Source organism: Diorhabda carinulata, chromosome X, assembly GCF_026250575.1.
Source record: "Diorhabda carinulata isolate Delta chromosome X, icDioCari1.1, whole genome shotgun sequence".
NCBI lineage: Eukaryota > Metazoa > Arthropoda > Insecta > Coleoptera > Chrysomelidae > Diorhabda > Diorhabda carinulata.
This window is the reverse complement of record NC_079472.1, coordinates 58510030-58528090: the sequence shown is the minus strand read 5'-3', so window position 1 is coordinate 58528090 and position 18061 is coordinate 58510030. Positions and strand designations below refer to the sequence as shown.

Here is an 18061-nt window from a genome sequence, read left to right as displayed (position 1 = left end):
GCTCTTTCTACGAGAATGTATATATATATATATATATATATATATATATATATATATATATATATATATATATATATATATATATATATCTAGATAGCCCAGTTCATGACATGATTTTATCAGACCGTCGAATTGGGCTAAAACGGATATCTGAAGCACTGAATACTTCACACGAACGCGTTCATCATATAGTTCACGTCAATTTGGGTATGCGAAAAATTGCTGCAAAATGGATCCCCAAATGTTTGAATATTGACCACAAGCGTGCAAGGCTAGAAACATCGCGTTCGATCTGAGCTCGATTTGAAAACATTTGTAGACTTCTTAAACCGAATTGTTACTATGGATGAGACTTGGGCACATTTCAACGATCCAGAAAAAAAGCAACAATCGATGGAGTGGCGACACTCTGGTTCTCCAAGACCTAAGAAGTTTCGTGTCCAAAAATCTGCTGGAGAAGTTCTTGCTTCAGTTTTTTGAGATTGCCATGGAGTAATCATGATTGATATTTTGTATAAGGTGAGAATATTACTATTCGACATTACTGACCAATCTTTGGGAAAAAATTCAAGAAAAAAGTCACGGAAAGCTATTCAAAATCTCATGTTGCCATGCAAAAAATTCGTGATTTAGGGTTTGAATTACTAGACCACCCTCCTTATTCACCAGATTTTGGCTCCATTCGACTATTATCTCTTTCCTCAACTGAAAAAAATTTTAATAAGTCACAAATTTTCTTCTAACGAGGAGGTAATAAAAGCTGTGGTTTGGTTTGCAGAGCAAGAAGAAACATTTTTTTTGAAAGGTCTAGAGACGTTGTAGGTAATAAATGTATCCAATTAAGAGAAAAATATGTTGAGTAATAAGATATTTTGACATTGAAATTTTGTTTGGCTAAGAATTTTCCAATATATACTCGTATATAACTTCGTATAATTTTTGCATAAATTTTCTTTGAATATATTTTCCAAATACCCAACGCAAATAGAACACAGAATATTGAAGTACTGCATCAATATTGGCTGAAATAATTCAATTGAAATTCCTCGTAATTGGAAGAGTTAATTATTCGAAACATTCAATTATTTTTGCTTTACAAAAATGCAATAATGAAAGGCTTCATATTGTGAAAGAACAATGTGAAACTTTTTAATTAAACTCACCCATATATGAGTTTACCTGAAAAAAAAAATCGTGAATTGGTACACTACTGAATTTTTTTATTTATTGTACTGAAAAATCTCCATGCACAGTTTTTAATATATCACTCAACAGTATTGCACTTCTAGACATAAAAAAGTATACACATTATTTTTTGTTTATACAAGGAGGTCCATATGTATAGAATAAATTCAATTTTAGCCTTATGTACTATGTAACTTTCTGGTCGCCCAATTGAGGTAGTTACTCCAGAAAACATCAGAAAAGCCCACAAATTGGTTGCATCTGATCGTAAATTGGAGTTGTGTGTTTACAATTATACATGAACACCATGGGTGCCGCGTTTACTCACAATCGATCAAAAACAACGTACTGATGATTCAGAGCGATCCATCACGCAGCTGGGACAGCTGAGAAGGTTATGGCTTCAGTATTTTGGGATGCGCATGGAATATCTCCAAAAGGGAGAGACAATCAATAGCGAATACTAGTAGAGATGTTGAATAGTTTGAATGCAAAAATCAAGAAAAAACGGCCATACAACGATGATTAAATTGAACGTATTACACTTCGAATTGATTCCTCATCCACCGTATAGTCCATATCTGACCCCCAGTGACTCCTGGCTATTCGCTGGTCTCAAAAAAACGCTCGCCGGTGACAAATTCAGCTCATATGAAGCAGCAATTGCTGAAACTTAAGCCTATTTTGAGATAAAAGACAAATTCGTCTACAAGCACGGCATCGAGAAGTTCGAGAAGCGTTGGAATGATTGTATTACTCTTAAAGGAGATTACACTGATGAATAAAATCAGTTCTGTTAAAAAAATGTGATTTTCTTAGTTAGTCACATGATTTATTGAGTAATGAACGTCAATTTCAAACAGAACTTATTTTACAAGCTAGAACAGAAAGTAGAGGCAGTGGTAGGAGTGCCAATGGTGAATTTCCATATCATTTTATGGTATTAAAATGTACCAAGGTAGACCAACAGCAAGAGTTTGATTGATTTACGCGTGAATATGCCAAAATTGGATACAATAAAAAACATTTGAATGTATCAACATTTGCAAGCATGCTATTTATAATTACCCAAGTAAGAAATCAAAATATTTTTGTTAGGTCCAATTGTTTTAATTCTTTTTTTTTTGAACTCAATATTTTTTTCTAATTCTCATGTCTTGCGGCATCTAAAGATGTTATAGTATATGTTAGAATATTGTAACCAAATCTTCATTTCCAACATTTTAAATTTAAAAACTGCCCATGTGGAAACATTTGTAGGATACAGACGCCTGCGACATTCATACTTTTTTGAAAAAATCTGTTGCTCAAATATTTCCTTCGAGCCTATACAATACTCTAAATAAAATATTGTTCTCAGCTCCTTGTATTAAAACATCGGCGATTAGTTTGTCGATAAACATAATAATAATAGTAATAATAATAATTTATTATTGAAACCAAAATTTACAAAAACGAAAATATCCATAATTTGTTAGCATATAGTACCCGGGGCACAGGGTCTTAAAAGTGAAATTGGTTACAGCATTTTTAAACAATAGTGCTCGGTGCCCTCTTATGACAAGATTTTAAAAAGGTTTCCGCTTCCGAAGTTCCACTTTAAACCTGTTCACACTAAGAGTTCTACTCTCTCTTGGCAGCTGATTTTAGTTCCTTAGTCCTTGAAATGCAATCGATCTTTGGCCATTGTAGTTCTTGCTGTTGTGGTTCGTTGATGGTCTGCTGATCTAACACTGTGATGGTGAATATCCCTGACCACATTAAAGGAGATTGTGGAGTGTACATCTGTGTTTTAAGTTGGCTGCTTGCTGTATTTATAAAGATTTCACATTTAAAATTCCGTTTGGGAGGTATAAGCCTGATGTACGGTGAATATGAGGGAAACCAAAGACTCGTTTGATAGATTTGTATGAGGTTTGAGAGGTGGGAATGGATAAATGAGTAATATAATATTAGTAATTGTTTGGAAGACAAAATAAAAATGGTAATCAATTGTATATTCAGTATTAATATAATCAAAATCCAATTCAGAACAAATATATACTTCTTACTGAATTTTTTTTATACTTGCTATGAAAAAATTTCTGTATATTCTGTGCGTAAATCTCTCCGATGGAAAGAACTGTATTCTTTGAAAAAATAATCCTCCTTCTCTCTTTTTATTGCCATATTCATGTTTAATGAGAAACGCGATGGTAAAGAATTTAAAGCTGAGATGCACATCTTGAGAATGTACAAAATAATGAAGTTTCTTTTTATATACAAAGTAGGTATACGTATACAAAGGTTTTTTCACCTTTCTGCGTTTTCAAAGATTTATATAAGCGCCCTGAAAATGAATATTAAACAGTTTTTTATTTCAAAATGTCAAAATGACAAAATTTTATTGGATGGGTAGAAATATCTAGTATACTATGTTTGAATACAGGAAATTTAATGAAAACAACAAAGATAAAGTGAAGTAGCCGAAACGACTACGGAAATGATTAGTCTTGCAATAAACTTTACATAGAGATTTTGATGTTATTGCCTGTTACAACAAAAAAATACTTTTCTAAAATTGTATTTTCTACCTTTAATTGATATTTGATCGTCGTATAGTACGTTGTGGGGAGCCTCTTCAATTTCTTTATCACGCCAAGAGTAAGGAACGAGTTTTGGCTTAACGATTGGTTGGTAAATCCCTTCGAAAAATAACCACGAGTAGTGGGTTGGTCTCAATACAGGCATACACAAAAAACTACAGGTACAGGACGTACCAAAATAACGACCTAACTTCAAGGATTCTGGATTTAAGTTCACAAGTTTTGTTATGGACCAATTAGAATAGTTTATGACCAGATTTGAAGTTAGTTCATACCGTCTTCAGTTTGTCGTACATTCCACTACTAGGCACCGAAGTGATAGACTGGGTGGGTTCAGACCTTGGAAAACAATGTCCCAAATTATAAAAAACAAATAAGTTTGTATATCCATGATGACCATGGAATGTTGACAAAACGGCGTTACTTGTTGAAAGACGAGATGCTTTTGTCGAAAGGCTTTTACAACTTTTACAGTTTTGAGGTTTATCGCTTTTCAAAGTAGATCTCCTTTGATATTCATTAGAGACAACATGACGTGCGTTTCAAACCAAAGAGACAATTTGTTTGTAGTAGAATATCAGGAGCATATTTGGACTTGAGTTATATCATAATTTCGTTTGTATTATTGTGGTCTATAACTTAATTCGTGCAGTTTTCTTTTAAAATTTTGAACGTTTATTTAAGAAAAACATGTGCAATAGTATTATTCACAGTTTTGTCCATCTGAAGCTATGACCTTTTCCCAACTTTTTGGCAATTTGTGGCTCTCATCCCAGAAGAACTGCGCCGGCTTGACAGCCAAGAATGAATCAAGCCAATTTTTGAAATCTTGGTCTGATGTAAACCGTATTCCAGTGAAGGCGTTCTGCATCGACCGGAACAAATGGTCGTCAGAAGGGGCAAAGTTTGGGCTATAAGGCGGGTGAGGTAAAACTTCCCATCCACTGTTTTCCAAATAGTTCTTAACTTAAATAGCAACGTGGGGCCGAACGTTGTCATGATGGAAAATTATTGCCTCGCATATTCTGGGTGTTTTTCAGCTACTGCTCTCTTCAAACGGATTAATTGTGTTCGGAAGCGTTCTCCATTGATGGTTTCACCTGAATTTAGCAGCTTATAATACCGCACATCCTTCTGATCCCACCAAATAGAGTGCATTACCTTCGCGCCATGGATACTCGGCTTTGCCTTTGGATTGGCTGGTTGCCTGGATTTCACATATGATTTTTGGCGCTTGGAGTTGTCGTAATGGATCCATTTTTTCATCACCAGTGACAATTTCATGCAAAAATGACTTCCTTCTGTGGCGTTCCAGCAGCATTAAACCGCCTTTCGACGTTCTCGGCTTTTTGAATATATCCAGCTGCTTTTAAACGGCTGCTTCAGTGACACCCAAAGATTCTGCGAGGTCTCCTTGTGTTTGCCAACATCTTAATCGAGTGATGCTTCCAGTTCTTTATCTTCGAACTTTTTTGGCTGCCCAGGACGTTCATCGTCTTCCAAGCCAAAATCACCACTTTTAAATCGTGCAAACTACTTTTGTTCATCATAAACTTCCACCAAAATACGATGCATTTTTTTTCATATTAAAGTAATCAATAAGAACTCCCCGCAAAAACACTTTTTCAGGAGCAAAGTTCGACATATTTGAGTGAAAAAAAATTATTGTTGTTAACGCTGTCGTTTCAAGTATCTTGCACGAACTATTAACTCTATTAACTCATAATAAGTTGTTCAACCACTGGGAAAGGGATTTCCACTCCAAGGGGTTGATGTTGAAGATTTCTGGAGTCACTTTTATAGAGTAAGTTGTCATGACGGATGAGGCTTCTACCTTTACTTTTATTTTGTTACTCTACAGTCAATGAAGTCGAAGATAGTTTTTATATAACTTTCAAGCTTTGGAACATTTAAACAAAATTGGATGTATGAGGGTGAAAGATGATTAAAGTGACGATATTACGAAAAATATTGGCATTAGATGTTTAAATCAGTGAATAATAATGAGGAAAATGTTTTCTAAATACAGAAATATATATTCCATCATAAAAAAATGTGGTTCTGGAGCTTACATTCAGTTTAACACATACGCACGTCAAATGATTTAAAGCTTGAGATGAAAAAAAGCGTCTTTTCTACTTCCACATATTCAACATTCCGCTCGTAAATTTTCAAAAATTTCCGGCTGAGATGCTACGACTCTTTTGAATCCGTCAAACCTCGGAAACGACTTTATTACAAAAAAGCGGCAGAGACGGGTTAGTAATAGTGCCATTTTAAATGATTTATATGTTGATATTCTGTGAAGTAAGTGAAATGCGATAATGTGATTACACAGTTTTTTTGCTGTTGCTCTGAATATATTTGCCAATTTCTATGTTTTCTATTGCGCAGAAAAACATCATGCACTACTCTTATAGAAAGCCCTCGTTTCGCAGTAAACAGAATGTAACACACAAGCTTGTAAAATTTCAATATACAGAACAAACCACAATGAGTAACAAAATTATAGGTGATAATTAGTATATAAGTCCATAGTAGAAGACACTTTCCAGTAAATATGCCCTCAAATTATTGCGAAATGTGGGAAAAACTGATATCGATTTGATTTCAATTGGCAAGTACGTGGAGTAGCCTTGCAACGACCTTTCTGAAATTGGAGAAGCATGCTTACGAATTAGGCAAACGGAATCAAAGATGAATAAGGAAGGAAAAGTCAGAATTTTTAATCTTTTAAGGAAGTTCTTACAGTGAACTCTGCAGCTCTCTTTCGTAGTTTTAAGATTCACTCAAATTGAGTCGCGCCCCTTAAGGGAACGGCATATCGGAGATGCGAGGGCATAATAGGCTGTTGGATGGATGGATGGATAAGTTCAGTCCTTTGGAAACTGATCTTAGCGCTAAACAGGAGGAACTCAACTTTTATTTAATAAAAATGTATGAAATCTATTTTTATACTTTAGTTTTAGAAACGTTGAGACAGAGAAGATTAGAATCGCACCATGATTTAAGGGTGATTAAGTCACTAGATATAGTCCTATGAAATGCCTTGAGATCAGGATTGCCGCAAGAGAAACTAGTATTGTTTGCGAAAAAACATATTTTATCACTGATGTCTAGATGTCATTTATAAACAGAAGAAACAAAATAGGACCTAATACTGATCGTGGTCCTATAAAGTGCCGTGACATCAGTGCTGCTCCAAAAGAAACTAGTATCGTCTGCAAATAGAAATATTTTACAGAAGAATCAATATAGGGCCTAGTAGTGAGCTTTGGGGCACACCACATTCTACTGGTTTCAAGAAGACATCGTTGTATCAACCCTTACAAGTTGACTTCTGTTTGTAAAGTATGACTTGAATCATGCGAGAGGTGTTCTCCTGAAACCGTAGTAATGCAATTTGTTGATTAAAATATTACGATTAACACAATCGAAAACCTTAGGAAAAAATTACAAAAAGTTGTTACAATGGAGGGATATAAACAATTTTTTAATTAGTTAATGTTGATACAAATATTTTTTCTTACTTTTCGAAATACGTTCATTACGTAAGAGTGTTTATAGTGCAAGACATAGTGTATGATGGAAATCAATTCGCATCAATTCCAATTTTTCATTTAAAAAAACTCAAAGAATAATATGGAAATACGAGGTCTGACTATTAAATAATAAGACTGGTTACGAAAAAGGATTTTATTATAAAAATTTCAATCAATATACTCCCCTCCCCTCGCCACACATCTTTCCATACGTTTTTTCCATTGATAGAAGCAGTGCTGGAAGCCTTCTTCCATCGACTCAAATCGAGTCCGTTTCAAAGCAGATCTTTTTCTAACCTGAGCAGATCCGTTGACGCAAGAGCTTTTGGACAGGTGACAGATTTTTTTGGCACTAACTTCGCCCAGATTTTTGTCATTTGTAATTCCTTGTGTAAAATTTTTCTAACCGTTTCTTTATCAGCGGTTACAGTTTCGGCAATCATCCGGATGCTTATTCGAGGATCTGCACGCACAATTTGGTTGAGTTTGGTCACTTTTTTGCGGAGTTGAAACAGTCACAGGGCGATCTGGGCGCTAATCATCTTCAGTGCTCTCTTGGCCCCCACTAAAGCGCTTACTCCACTCAAAAACACGCGCACGAGATAGAGAATTATCCCCGTAGGCCTCTTATAACAATTTTTGGCACTCAGTCGGAGTTTTCTCAATTTAATATGTTCGTTTCAAACCCCTACTGCACAAATACTAACGGAAACGTGTTTTAATATCTAGATATTCAAAGCACTGCTCGTTCTTTACAACACTCTTTTAGGGCGCCCTCTAGGGGCGCAGTCTCGTTATTTAATAGCCAGACCTCAGACTAGAGTAGTTTTGGAATGGAAATATTCGGTGCATGAATAGCTGTGTAGATTTGAAAATGTTCAATTTTGACTTGTGGATATATAAAATTTCTTGCTTCATTTGGTCGTGGGATAGAAGGTCAAAGATCTATCGAAGTTGTTAAATAGGGTAAGAATTATTTTAAGGTTGCCAAAATCGTTGTTGTTTTAAAGAAAATTGTTGGGCGTATTGGCTATCTAGCTTCAGCTTCGAGTAGATGCTCCACAGGGTAGAAGGTTTAACGAGTTTAATTCGTCCCGTGAATGGACTATAAATACTAAGTACTTTATCTTTGATTTTTCGCTTTCACTGCTACTTTCCATTATTTATTGCAATGATTGCAATCAAAAAACCTTCAAAAAAACTCAATTACTAAGATGTCTTATTAGTAAGTTGGTATGCCGTTGCTATTGTTACGAGCTTGTCCACAACATGGACCGTGAAATCATCCCTGTTCGACTATGATGGAATAGCCTAAAGGTTGGCGAATGCAGCGGTTTTCGATATTGTTTTTTTACATGTTTTTATCACAGCGGCGATTGTTTTTTAGAACAAATTCCTAGGAAGGTCTTTTTATCGATTTCTTTGTTTATTTACTTTCTAAAATTATTCGAGAAATTCTTTATGGTATAAATACGTGCTTGTTTAACAGCGAGAGGTCAGTACATAATCTGTGTCATTCGGAACATATCAGGATAGATAAGTGAACGGTGTGTAAGTAAAATAATATGTTAAGTAAGAGAAGTGTGTAGTATTAAGTCTATAGTTTACTAAACTATAATAATAATGACTAGTCTAGAATACTTGATGTTAGTCTATAAATAAATTAAGTATGTAAATAAAAAAAGAGTGTATGAATCCACTCCACCAAATAACAAACAGAATAATTAAATTAGAAATAAGAAAAGCATTACACTATAGTAATGATGAACTACTTCATTTATTCATCAATGTCAACTCCTTCAAAAGCAATATAATCATTCCAATGCTTCCTCAACTTGTCGATGTCGTACTTGTAGAAGGATTTGTATTTGGCCTCAAAATAAGCTTCATTTTCAGCAATTGCTTCTTCATTTGAGCTGAAGTTTCAGCTGAATTTCTTACCAGTAACTTTTTTTTGAGATTCTAAGTGTAATACGTTCAATTTAACCATCGTTGCCATCGACTTGTGAATTGGTGCATTTTCTTGGTGAAATAATAGTTTCTTCTTCGATACATGAGGGCCGTTTTTCCTTGATTTTTGTATTCAAACGATCCATCAACTTCATGTAGTATTCGCTATTGATTATCTTTCCTTTTTGGGTCCAGTTCATAAACAATATTCCATTGTCAAGTTGACAGTTAGCTATCAAAAATTGAGTGAAATTGAATATAATGAAGTATAAAGTAACCTGTCAATACTTGTAGAAATTGTGTCAAACAAAGACTGCAAAAACCTTACTTTTGACATACTTTCACGTATAATTAGCTTTATTAAAGTCTACATTAAACTTACGGTGTGAATACTCTATGCTGTCCATTTTCAAAAGGAAAACATAGCCTGTAAAAATATAAGTAAACACCCTATGTATTCATTAAATTTATACAAATGTTGTTTCATACGAAAATCCTGAGGCATAACTGGAAAAAATACTTTAACTGTCTACTAAAAGAAGTGATACGACTATGGAGTATGAATGCTTCATCAATTTACTACTCTCTCAATAATATTTTGATGCTGCCACAGTTTATAATTCAGTAGTAGCTTATTTTAGTAAAGTTGACCATCCAATTTCATACTTTTGCAACATTTTCCAAATATTTTCATTATTATACTCAAGAGAATAACCATTGCATTGCCGGTTTTGAGAATAAAACTGGTAAAAGTAGGATGTGTGGCCAAATATACCGACGGCACAGGACAAATATTTGCTTATAGTTAGTGACATGTTTGTGTTTACACATGACAGAGCCGCCCTTGATATAATCGATCTGAGGTGAGGCTAGACTGCACAAGTTAAAAGTAAAGTCCGGTTATCTAAACAGTTTGCTAGTTTGTTAGACGTTTGTAAAGAACAATAATTCTGGGAAACGTTTTGTTTTTAATACGTCTCAAGATTGTTATTTCTTCCAATTTTCCTCTAAATTTCTGTAGAAAATAATATTTATTTTTCCTAGAAAGTCGTAATAGTAAATTAATTCCAATTCAAAGTTTGCAGCTTTATTTTAAGCATAATCAACTTGTATTTATAATTGTCATATATAAATTGATGTATCAATAACTAATCCGTCAGCTCATTCTTACTCAAATATTTATACAGAAAAGAATTTTGGTATCAAATTTCCCTCTGTACATCGATTAAACACCCAGACTTTATTTGGAAACAAAACATGAAAGACAAATAAAAGCGCCATTTTCCAATTTCCAGCTCTTTACCTAAACATGTTTACTCGAGGAAAACCAATAAACCACAAACACCGTTTCCAATAAAATGGAAAAATGGTTAACTAAAGAAGCGAATGAATATGAGATCAAACGAAAGTTATTGAAAAGGCATCGCCAGTAGAGTATTCATAGATTTCTATTTGGAAACACCTGAACTGAAAACCATAAGCGCGCATCTTCAAAACAATACACTCATATTTTTCAAAATACATGTCGATGAAATATAATTATTAAAGCTGTAGATCAAAAACTGGAAGTTATGATTTTCTGCTGGATATTTCATTTGATTCTTAATTATTTCAATTGAATATTGGAACAAATTTGCAAAGGAAATTATTTTTTCTATCTTCTGCTCACCCATTTTTCATCATATTAGTTGTGGGCTGTGATTTGGTTAATTTATTTCATTATTCTCGGAATATTCCTGCAGTTACTTGACTTGACCTCTGTTGGAATCACTCTGTTCTGTTCCTTTTCTGTAAATAGTAGTTCATTGTCTAGCGCTTAGAGGTTAAGTTTTCCACAACGCAGTCTCTATAATTTGCAGGACTACCTCAACTACAAGGCACGCATATTTTTTCGAAATTTGTTTTTCAGGGAATTTTACATATTTAGGTTGTTTCACATAGTAAGGATGTTTTCTGAACAAATTCGTTGCTTTCAATTTACTCCTAAATCACTTAGAAAACCATAGAAAATATAAATTTTGTGTTGTTCCAATTTTCATATGTTGTGATTTCAATTTTTGTCAAATTCTAAGTAATGGCGAACATGTTAGAGATTAGAAAAAGTATATACAGTTTATTTGTAGAGTTGTCAAAAACTGTCATTTTGATTATATTTCGAGAATATTGCACTTTCGACCATTTATAAAACAATACGTGAATATTAAAAATAATACCATGTTTGAATCTTCCAAAAAGTAGGCGATCTAAAGCTTTGATTAACGCCCAGTCAAATAGATTGGTGGAATATGCAAATGACAAATACGGATTGCATAGAAAATTTGCTCGATGATGTGGAATATAAATCCAAAAAGAAATTTGAAGATAAAGTTTTGGTCTGGTGTGCCATATTCGAAGAAAGTATTTCACGTCCTTATGTTCGGCATGTGAGGGGTGAGGCGTTGGATTGAAGCAATATTCCGGCTTCTTGTGACTACGCCATAATAACCAGAGATTTGTTAGACATTCGTACTGAAAGTTGATAATCTCCCAAATGTTCCCCAGGCTCACCCTATTGAAGAGTTTTGAGAAATGAAAGTGTATGATAAGGGCTGGGAATCTGAAAATGAGAAACAGCTTTGAAGTAAAATATTTCAAAGAAAGCGCGAAATTAACAAATAGCGTATGATGCAACGCGTTAAGAAAAAATCACTCCCAATTAAATTGGTCTTTTAAGTACGATTTAAATTGTTTCTTGTTAACTATATGCTAATAAAAAAATACTGATTGATTCTGAATTGTTATAAATTCCAAAATTGCACTACAAATTTTTTCCGAAAACTTTTACTAGTGTGTGTTCATTGCTTGACAGCCTTTATACAGTTGTTGTTCATGCTTTATTGGAAATACATAAAACATATTACCAATTTCACGTGATTACTTCACATGACATTAGCGAGATATAAGTTTATAAACGGTGTTTTATTGACAAGTTGCTAGTCAGTTTCACCTCCTTTTCTCAGCAGTATAAATTGGTTCAAATACTCTAGAGTAATCAATCACACAAAATTTCCAAGAAACTTTGACGGTATATCCTTGTATTCCATCAGGACGTGCTTGTATTTCAGAGTTGAACTAGCTCTTTTACAGACGAGGGGCCATTTAAATATTAATTTTATGTTATTCCCAGTTTCACAAACAAAATTTTTCATTACAAAAGTTGTAAGATAAGATATCTTCCCTTGTGAATATGAGGATGGCCATCGACAAAGGCTACAGTCCTTACATTCACTATTCTTAGAATTAGAGGGGACGAGCCATATATTCACCAGACCGTTAGCTAATATAGTCGTTGTTACTTGACTGATCAACAGTCTGGGGTATATATTAGAGTAACAAGTTGATGTGGTACTACCAATAGACTCATTCACTTTTCCTCTAGTAAGAACCTGAGGTTCCCAGGAACCAAATCCTAAGCAGCTGTGTTTGAATGTGGGATCAATCAACACCATTCATTCATTAACACATAGAAAAACTTTCTTTAAGGTTACTTTGAAAATTGTTTTTGATTTAAATGAGGGCTGCTACTTTAATTTTTGAGATATAGCAACACTGATGTGAATGTCAAATCTCATATTGCCATCATAGAGTTTGACATTTTTAATTGTGAACGTACTCCAAATGTGAGGTACGAGAAGTGACTATTAGTCAGTGGACAGTAAATCGAAGGCTGTAGGAAAATAACCTGATCTCTAAAACCGCTGCAATTGACCCAAAGCTTACTCCAGCTCATTGGCAAGCACGCCTGCGTTTTGCACAGGATCATCTGAATTGGACGTTGAAATAATAAGGATCTGTTCTCATATGAGTCAGAATATACCTTCATGGTAGCATTCGAAGAAGAAAAATGTACCGAAGACCAAGACAGCGATTTGCAGATTGATGCTTTGAAAAGCGTGTTGGAGGTGGTTCCTGCATGATCTGGCATGCTATTTTTATAATAGCCCGAATTGATCCTGTGTTCATTCGTAGGAACGACCGTATTCACGGAAGAAGAGGTTTAACGGCTGGTAGGTATATTAGCAATTCAAGTGGTAACTTAAGTTGACAATGCAAGGTCGCACACCACAGAATCGTGCAAGATTACATTGCAGAAGTCGGTTTCCGGGTTATGGAATAACCAGTATACAATTCTGACCTATATTTATGGCATGAATTAAAAAGAAAAATTCTAGTTAGACTTCCTACCCCAAACTCGATCCCAGAGCTTATTGATGCAATAGAAGAAGAAGAAGAACATGTCACAAGAAAAAAGCTAGATCTATGATGAATTGATTAGATAAGAACAAGAGGAGGTCATATCCAGTATTAAAAGATTGACTGTTAAGTTTTCAATTGTTAATAACGCTATTTATGTTGCTAATGAAAAATCTTAATTTGCTTAATGCATTAATTTCACTATGTTAAACATAGGAAGTTTTCATAAATTTCCCTCACATTATATATTAATTTGTGTTTCAAACAGCGCATTTCTTTTCTCAATCTGATGAACAATTTGAAAAATATATATAGTTAAAGTCAAAAGTTAACAGTAGACCGATTTCTATGCACGCAATTTTTAAAAGGATCTTTCTGAATACTTTATTTGGATGTTATTTACGACATCTGATTAGAAATACATAATTTTCAAAAAAATGAGCATTAGAAAATACTTTTTTCTTCATTTTACAAAAAAAATGTTTTGCTCATTTTTTCTCCATAACTATGAGAGATACAAAAACAAGTGAACAGTGAAATTAAAGCATTTTTATGACGATTATTTTGCTATTTTTTAATTTTTTTGTGGCATAAAAATTGACGGAATTATAACCAAATTAATCTGTCACCATAGTGCAAGGAATGCTTATACACAGCCCTTTGACCCTTTATTAATAAAATGAGAAGGGTTTTAAGCCCTTCAAACATACATAGGCTTATAGTCTTGAAAATTACCTTCAAAATGGTTTTTTGTAGGATGTGATAGCTTCAAAATTAATAGAGTTACATAAAAAATAAGAATTTAAAATTTTTTTGTGAAGTATAGGATATGAAAAGGTTTTGGCGCACGAATTTTTTTTGTAGATGCTAAGTTTCCTGTAGGGGTGGTTCTTAAGGGATGTCAGGGTGTAGAGAATGAAAAATCACTTCGTTTTTGGAAAATACAGTTGAATAACGAAAGAATTCAAAATGAAAACATTAACAGTCATTGAAATTTTTTTTTATTTTTTATCAAAGGGGTGGTTTTTAAGGATTGATAGGCTAAAGACAATTAAAAATTACTTCAAGTAGAGAAAACAATCTTTAATACCAAAAAGAATGCAAGAATGCAAAAAATCTAAAAGTTGACAGTCATTAGATTTATTGTTATTCCATTCTCTGCAAAAGGGTAGTTTTCAAGGGTTGAATGATAAAAATTAATAACCAATTAACTTTCATTAAAATGGTATGAATTTTTTAAAGTAAAAATGAAACTGAAATGTTTTAAATCGGTAAAATATTTTTTCCTTTATTATTTTCATCAGAAGGGTAGTTTTAAAGATTTTTAAGGGTTGATACTTCAAAATATATAAATTTTCTATTAAACAATATGTTAAGATATTTATGCTGCATAAACTAAAGACATTTGAATTAAAAAAAAGTAGAGAACAATGTAATATCGGTATTTTTCGATAAGGGGTGGTTTTCACCTCTTAAAAACAATTTGCACCTCTTGCGACCATGTACATCTTGATATGGAGGATAAGATAAGCTTAATTCTAAATTTACAGGAAAATCGGAGCTGCATTAAAGAATTCGGACGTTTGAGACCGTTTTCAGCTTGAATGTCTGCACTAACATTACAGATTTACAGCAAAATAGCTAACTAATAGAACTTCAAATTAATTTTTTGAAAAATGGTCAAAACATATTATTTTTAATAATATATCAGAAACTAATTTCACCATGGATTTCAGCAATATTCGACCGTAAATGAAAATAGTTTTAATTTAACTTCAAAAACAATTTTCATTTTAAGAAAAATCAGTTACCAATCATTCCAAAAATATCCCATCCACATCCCGTATGGGCATTATTGGTGCAGATAATAGATTCTCGTTCTTATATTTTGATATATTTCAAACTGCTTTTATGAGATGATTTTGTATAATTATACTCTTTAGGATCAATGATAAAATTCAAAATTTACAAGACTCTATATATATATATATTTAGGATCTCTCATAAACTGCGGCCCAAAGGATATATAGGGTCCTTACAAGATCAAGACCAAAACTAAGACCGGACTATGCGAGACTCAGACCAAGACCAAAACTAAGATCGGACTATGGAAGACTCAGGCCAAGACCAAGACCCCATATGAGGCTGCAAGAGCAAGACCAAGACCAAGCCGGTTTTGGTCTTGGTCTTGCATAAGCTCATCAATAAATATCCGTACACTTTTGACAACCTATTTGTATTGAAATCCTAGTAGTTTCAGAGTTTTTTTTATTTTGCACTGTTTGTATTTAGCTCACTAATTTCGTTTCTCATTCATCGGACATTAGTATGATGTAGAAATCCCATACGCAAATACTGTACGTAATAAATCATTAAAGTGTACGATCTTTATAACAAGCACGTATAAAGGAGATCGAGATTTGAATTACAACAGTGGCGACAGAAGTTATCATCCTATAATATTGTGCCGCGATTATATTAGTATGCAAATTGCTTGAAAGTGCAACAAAGGATTTGCCAATTTGGCTCTTCACTCATCACGTTTGATATAGCAATTAATATATTTCTTGTTGTTTTGAAACCTTCAAATTTTTAATTGGTTTGATACACTTTACAAAATTGATTAGTTTGATTATGGATATACCTAAGAATGTTCTTGCAGACACGTTCAACTCAAGTGACAAATTGGACTATTTGGGTTGGAAATCTTTCCTTTTTGTTAGATAATATTCAAACGAAGAATTTGAAGTTTTTTGCTTTTATTGTATAGCGGCAACCCATCATGGCAGAATCCCATCGTCTTTGATACTGAATGTCAGATGGGAATTGAGGAAATGACATTCGAGCACTAAGGGATTTGTAGGCATCTAGAAGTTCATCAACTGACTGTTGGTAGTTTGGATCTATATTGTTACCCAAAAATCCCCTCACAACACTAGCAACTGCTTTCCATGTTCGAAGTTTCTGTCTGGTGAGCTTTTTTGCAAATTTTCATCGTCTGGGGAAAGACTTCTCTAGGTATTCGAATCCATATAGTCTTTACAAAGTTTTTCATCAATCCAAGTTTAATGAGAAGGGGGGCAGAATGACATTTTTTGGATCTACAAGGGGATAAACTTAACATTTTGAGATCCCGGTTAAAACTCACTACTCGCTTACCAATTTTTTTTACATAGTGTTGATTTACTGCCCGACAGCCCCAAAGACAAAGAATGTTTCGGAAACCCTTCCTGAAGTCCCATTAAAATTCCAATCAATCTGCCATTTATAGTTGTTGTAGTTAATTTTGTCTAAAAGCAAGCGAATATTTTCATAAGTTTCTTTCAACTTCACAGAATAAGTAATTGATATAAACGGTTTTAAATTTCCATTTTGTCATAACACTGCTTTTAAACTGTATTTAGATATATATAAATAGGCACCACTCACTGGGATTATGCTCAATATCAAGTTCCTTCATTAGACTATCAATATCTCTACGCGCACACAACGAATTTTCCATACTGTAGAATGTAGAAATTGTAACATTTCTTTTTCTAAAGGTCGTAAATTTTGTCTCTTTGGTTAACAAGTTCCATCCCTTAAGATGCGGGGCAAGAAGTTCAGACTGTTGCTTTGATAGCCCCAAATTACGTGCTAAATCATTCAACTCACTTTGAACAATTAAATGTGGCTAGCCAGTACTTGGAGTAAAAATAAGGTTGGTACATTGTTCTTCGGAGATTCCTGATGGTTAGTTGTCTCCAGTATCTTCTAAAACAATATTTTGCGAGTGAAATACACTTTCTTTAGTCCCAAAATGTTGAGTTTTAGAGGAAATACAGCAGTTTCTTCTCCAGCCGGGGACGCAATTTTCCTCAGACTCTATGTGGCGCGAAAACTTTTTAGTAAGATGCGACCCCGAAGTTTGAGCGCATTTAACAAAGAAATGGGAAAAACCTCAGAGAACCTTTTTTGTATAAAATTTCTTAAACTAAATTTTTGACCCCCTAACATTCTCCGAAATTTGCCATAGATTTCGAATTATTCGCAAAATTCGGAATTTTGAAAATTTAAACAAAAATATATCGCTTAGCGGCCAAAATTTTGATGTTAGCTTTCACTGTATCTATAAAGAACCCTGAGAACTACCTTAATCCAGAAAATCAGCGACATAACAAATTTTCGTGGGTCAGGAGTTGTGATCACTTGACTTACTGGTCGAATTCCCGTTGGATGCAGTAGATCCAACATCAGAGTTGCTGGTCTGTAAATGTGTTATGCGAGATTCTCTGCAGTCAAATAATTGGACCTTTTTGTTTTAAGACAGTTAAAGTAGAAAGATATTTACACTTTTTAAGTAACGAATTATGACACCCATTTTCAAGAACCCCATATAGAAGAAACTGATGACACTATAAAATTTCACTTATTATAACATTCATGTTTAAATTAAAAGACATGTTAGTTAGTCAGTTAGTTGTTTGTCACATAATTCAACGTAAATTTTATTGTCGGGAATTTTCCAAGTGTAAAATAGTAAATAAATTTTTTAAAACGTGATTTTCCACCTTCGGTGATTTATTT

At 33.7% G+C, this 18061-nt stretch overlaps 1 protein-coding gene across 1 annotated transcript in view; it reads right to left on the bottom strand.

Moving 5' to 3' along the window:
- Positions 1-18061, bottom strand: part of LOC130900790 (max dimerization protein 1-like) — a 302666-nt gene that overhangs the window by 38323 nt on the left and 246282 nt on the right. The window lies entirely within an intron of this gene.